Genomic DNA, 6,200 nt, shown 5'->3' with positions numbered 1-6,200 from the left:
TATTTCAGTTGAAAGCATATGCGGTTATGATTAATTGATGTACTTTCATGATAATTTATTAATGATGACAGGGTCGTTCCATTCGAATTAGTTATCCTAAGTCATAATCGGCTGGATTAAAACCAAACCGACAATCGATCAAACAAGGGGATCCGTCCCGCTAACTTAGGGGGAGGAGGTGAACGGCAACGACCTACCACTCCCCCGCGACACTAAAGCGTTGGGATTCGTCCCAATAAATCCGGGAGGGATGGCAAACGACAATGACCTACCGCCCTTCCGCGACACTAACACGTTGGGATCCGTCCCACTAAATCAGGGAGGAATGGTGAGTGAGATTCGTCCCACCAACTCAAACACAAACAACGAACAGTTATGGCTTGTCCCGCCAAAAAAAAAAAGAAAGAGAAGGATAAAAAACAAGAGCCAAATACCGTATCCATTTAACTTGTGCAAAACATTCACGGCTAAGACAAAAGATCAATATAACGGACGGGTCGATCCCTGAAACACTGACTACACCTAAGTGTTTCAGGATCGAGTTCGCCTCTCAAAAAATGCCATTACAACTACAAAACACTAAATGCTCAAAGAAAAACCTAAAAGTCCACTAAGCAAAATAAGCACGGCTTCACTATTCGTCCGTAGCGCCCGGACGCTCCACATTCACCCCATTATTCCCACCATCGGCAGTGCCTTCCATATCAGGTGTCAAATTAGCCTCCACCGGCCGCATCTCTCCACGATACACATCTTGATGGATATTGAAACCAGCGGCGATCGGATTTACCTTCAGCAAAAAGGCCGCTTGCTGCATGGCCTTGTTAAAACCTTCCTCGTGCTCGAGTATCACTATTGCATCCAGGTTGGCAAAATCTTCCTTGGCCTGGGCCAATTCGGTGCTAAGACGTTTTTGCTCGATGTTGGTGTTGAGCAACTCTTGCGACAACCGCTCACTTTGTTCGGCCAGCTCCTCTCCCCTCTTACCTAAACGACGAACTTCCAACTTCAACTTCTTAATTTCCTCGCCCAAATCTGCCTCACGCGATTGGGCGGCCGAGAGTAACTTCTTCGAACCCGTCAACTACAGTTTGGCCTCATCCAAGTCAGCTTGCAGCTTTACATGCTTGTTGCTGCACCCCTCATGATCTTTTGCAAGTGTTTCAACACGGCGACGAAGCGCCGCCGAAGTATCCTGCTCCTCGGCCAGTTCGCGCAACAAATCTCGTCCTTCGCGATCCTTTCCCTTCTCACGGGCATTCTACGCCAGAATGACTCCCCGAGTCATCAGCTCCACGGCAGCACCGAGAAGTTCCCCCTCGGATAAAGGATCAATGATTGCCTGTTGGGAGGAGCTGGCGCGAAAGTCCACCCAAGAAGCCGCATCAAAAGCCGGATCAAAAACTCCGGCCGGCAAGGGGATTAGAGAGGAACTCCCGCTGCGACGACTTCGCTTCGACAACGACTTGCCCTCCTTTCTTGATTTCCTTTTTCGTTCCAAAGGGACTACCGACTCTGGAGGGGATTCCGAAGATTGCACTATAGTCACATGGACCGGTTCTTGTTGAGCTTGACTATCGACCCGCCCGATCGCTATCACTTCATGCGGATGAACCTCCACAGTGACCAAGTCAGCTTGGGGAATTCCCGTAGGGATTTGGGCGTTCGTCGTCGGGCTAGAAGCAACGGAGGGGCGGTCTAACCCTTTCGAGCTGCTGCTGCCCTGACGACGTTGAGATGAGGCCAGCCATCCGGTCTTGCGAGGAACGGGCAGCGACATGTATCCTGAAAGGAAAACAAGAACTTAGACAAGTCAAACTGAGACATCAAAATATAAAATCCGACTATCAACATACCAAATGCTATCTTATCATAATCCTCATATTTTAAACAATCAACGAAGCCTCGGGAGCTGACATGGCGGGGCAGATTATTTATCGTCCGGACGGCTTCCCTTTCCATGGCGTTTAGCGGTCCGACGCCATATGCCTTTATTTTTGGAGGATCCTTTGTCCAATAAAAGGGGAATCGAGGAGCGCCATTGGCGTAAAAAAATTCCGACTTACCGGATTCCCTGATTATTATCTTAAAATACTGTGTCTTGAATTTCTTAAACGAATCTGAAAATGGCTTAAACAGAGTTTGGTTGTGAACGGACGACAACGATACCCATCCTCGGCGCGGTATCGGGCGAACATTAAAATAATGGAAAAACACTCGTACCATAGGCATTATCCCCACCGCGGAACATAAGGAAGTAAACGCTTGCACAGCTGCCCATCCGTTCGGGTGCAGTTGGCTCGGCATAGTGTTCAGCTCTTTCAAAACCGACGACTGAAATTCCGTAAACGGCACCCTTATATACATTTGCTCAAACATATAAGTATAGACAAAGAAGAAGTCCTCAGAGCTGGACCCTTTCCCATGAAAAACGCGTTCGTTCGGAGATGGACCCTTACACCAAAATCGAAACAACCAGGCGTCTTCTACGTCACGGGCGATATAGGATCGGTTAGACCACCAAGACAAAATTGTGCGGGTCCCAAAATCCGAAGTATATTCGTTTACTTCCGATGAGGCCCAACGATAGCCCTGGATCCGGGGCCAACCACCGACCGGTTCCGCCGTCTCTGGATCAACCTGCAGCCCACCCTTCAACAAAAAGATGGCATACCCATTTACCAGTCTATTGGCGTTCGGGGAAGGCGACATTGAATCGTCTTCACCAGGGTTAGCCTCTAGGAAGGACGACGAGACCGAGCTAGGAGATGCGACCTTCTCTACCAAACCGGCCCCCAATTTAAGGAATAATTTTAGAACTTGTTTTTAGGAATTAAAGCAACATATCAACTTGTGAATGCATGAACAGGTCATATATTGTACAGGATGTTACTGAGATGTTAGTCTGAAACCAATTCCAATGATTGTTCGTATTATATTGTCAAAAACTTGATAACTTTTTGGCAAGTATACCAAATCGTTACAAGTAATACAGTGAATAAGTAAAATATCGTTCTCCCAAGGGACTTGTGCAACACGACAATTCTTCCTTTTATAACTCAATTAGACATCAAAATACACAAAACAATACAAGAAACTATTTTTTTGTATTTTATAAAACAGTTGGTGTGCCAGGAATTGGTCTTCGACTAACATTACAGTAACATCCTGGATAAAATATGTTCTCTGTTCAAGCATTCACAAAAGTGTATCTTGATTTAATTCCTTAAAGCAAGTTCTAAAATTATCCATTAAATTATTAATTCCTTAATTAATTCAACAGATTATTTTGCATTAAAATCAGATGTTTAGAATGACCAAAAGTACAAAAGTTATTTCTAGCATCGTTCCTTTTAGTTTCTTTTCTTACGTTTCTGGTTCTAAAAATACTTCCTAGTACAAAAGAACCTTTAAAAAGAATTATACTTCCGTATAATCTAAAGCAAGTCAAAAAAAGAACAAGAACAGACACAGGAAATTTACATTAATGTATCGTCATACAACCAATTCCAATGAACAGAAAAACTAGCCTCTCCTAGACATCTAAAACGTACTCTTTACAGCAATTCCTTGCAGAAAGTGAAGTCTTGATGTCTTGAAGGGTCTCCTGATCATTTATAATTACAACATTTCAATTTTTTTTTATTGATCTTTTCTTCCCCCAAACTTCAATTCAACCTTAACCTCACAAATTCATAGTACTTGTTCTCTTCTAAGGTGTAAGGTAGGATAACATGTTAGGCTCAAGGTGAAAGAAAGAAATTAAGGCTCAAAAAGGATTTACAATTGAAGCACAGTGTCACAAGGTTGGCAATCTGGCCAAGTAGCTGCATAATCAATATCAGACAGGGCCTTTTTCATCCTTAACCAAGAAGTGTGTGTATGTACGTAGAATCAAAATCATGCAAAAGTCAATTCCATATCCAGACTACTCTACATCTCTCAATCACATCTGCTCTCAACACTCACAGATCTGGTTATTTTCAAACACACAGATAAAATTTTGAAGCACAGCAACCATACACATACAAGTCATCTTCCTCAAGAATCACATAACTTAATCAGATAATGCATAATCATTAAATCAAAACATCAATGTCTTTACAACACCAAACATAAACAACTAAACATAGTTCCACAATATAACGACTGAACTGAAATACAAACATAACAATAAACATCAAACAGTAGGAGAGTATGTCCATCTGCTCTACTAGGACCCATCTGGTCTAGATCTCCAATGGCTCTCATGTGTCTCGTGACTCTGTGTGTCCATCTGGGATTGAGCTCCTCCTCCTCATCATCATCATCCTCCACATAGGCATTCCCCACCTGGACTTAGGCATGCCCTCAGGCCATAGTAGGGGTTCGTAAACTCAAAAGAGAATTTATGTCGATCATAGTTTAAAACTAGTAGGATGTGCTCTTAAAGAAGATCTTGTGGTGGTTGTCAGAGAAGTCATCTGCACAATATTCGCTAAGCGCACTAAAACTGTGCGCTAAACGAATAAACCAATTTTTTTTTTTTTAAATAGCAACATTCGCTCAGCGCACCATAGGCTGTGCACTATGCGAATGTGCACTTTAAACTTTTTTTTTTTTTTTGCATTTTTATTTTTATTTTATTTTTTTAAGATTTTTTTTTTTAGAATTACAACATTAGCTAAGCGCAACACAAGTTGTACGCTGTGCTAATGTGAATTTTGATTTTTTTTTTAGTTTTTTTTTTTAGTTTTTTTTATTTTTTTAATTTTTTTTTTTAGAAAATAAGCATATAGCTTAGCGCACCTCATGGTGTCTGCTATGCTAATATGCATTTTCAAGTTTTCTTTTTTTTAGATTATGTATTTTTATTTTTATTTTTATTTTTATTTTTTTTTGAGATATTTTTTAGAATTAACAGCATTAGCTAAGCGCACCACAAGCTGTGCGCTATGCTAATGTGATTTTTTTTTTACATTTTAATTTTTTGTAGCTTTTTTTTAGTTCGCAGAGCGCACTTCAGCTGTGCGCTGTGCGAATTAATGTACAGAATCCTTTCTCATATTTTTCGCTATGCAATTAAACCACTTAATTTCTCTCAGTTTGTCTCAGTGATTATTCTCGCTTTGCTATTTAAATGCGCTATGCGAATTGCCTTAGAGAGAGAAAATTAAATATTTAGGTCGCAAAGCGCATTTGGTGCACTCTGCGAACCACAATAAAATTAACAAATTATTTTTCTCTCACGCAAAGCGCATGTGGTGTGCTGTGCGAGCAAATCACTGCCTTATAAAATACTCTGGTCGCTGAGCGCACTTCAGCTGTGCGCTCTGGGACTGGAGCGTCACAAAAACATATTCAAACTTCTTCCAGACCTCCATACCAACACAGAAACTTCAACAATTTGTTACAAAAACTAAAACATAAAGATAAAAATAAAAGTAACATATAGAGAAGTAAAATAGAAAAATGAAAAACACAAACAGAGAGACAAAAAAAAAATAACAAAAATTGCTGAACGTGCACACCAACCAAACAACAGTTCTAATATGCAGAATGATCAAAATGAATTTCCTAAATAACGTCACTTAGATCCCTCTTGTTGTAAGATTACTTAGTACTTTCCTAAGGTGATGAATATTACTTTCCCTGTTCTCTAAGGTAAAAACACTCAGATCCCTCTTGTTGTGCCTATCTAAGCTTGACACACCTCACCTAATCCCTTGGCCTAAGAATGTATCAAAACTTGCATTAAGAATCAGAACAGTGAGGGCCCAAACTCACAATCCCATCCCTGGTGATCTGTAAAATCTGGGTTGATTTAGCTAATTCGGCTGTTGAAATCCCATCCCTAGGATCTTCCAACAACTAGATCATGCTCTAAGGCATACCCCAAAACAAGTTTTAAGCACAAACCAAACCAATGGAAAGTATAAACATATGTAGTCACAACTGCATACACAACAACATTCAAAAGAAAAATTCACAATAAAGTCTAAAAGAGTCACAAATGTCCAAATTGCCTTGTGTTGGAACACAAGTCCCCGGCAACGGCGCCAAAAACTTGATAACTTTTTGGCAAGTATACCAAATCGTTACAAGTAATACAGTGAATAAGTAAAGTATCGTTCTCCCAAGGGACTTGTGCAACACGACAATTCTTCCTTTTATAACTCAATTAGACATCAAAATACACAAAACAATACAAGAAACTATTT

Source organism: Vigna radiata, chromosome 7 (assembly GCF_000741045.1).
Source record: "Vigna radiata var. radiata cultivar VC1973A chromosome 7, Vradiata_ver6, whole genome shotgun sequence".
Lineage (NCBI taxonomy): Eukaryota > Viridiplantae > Streptophyta > Magnoliopsida > Fabales > Fabaceae > Vigna > Vigna radiata.
The sequence above is the reverse complement of the archived record's forward strand: the minus strand, read 5'-3'. Positions refer to the sequence as shown.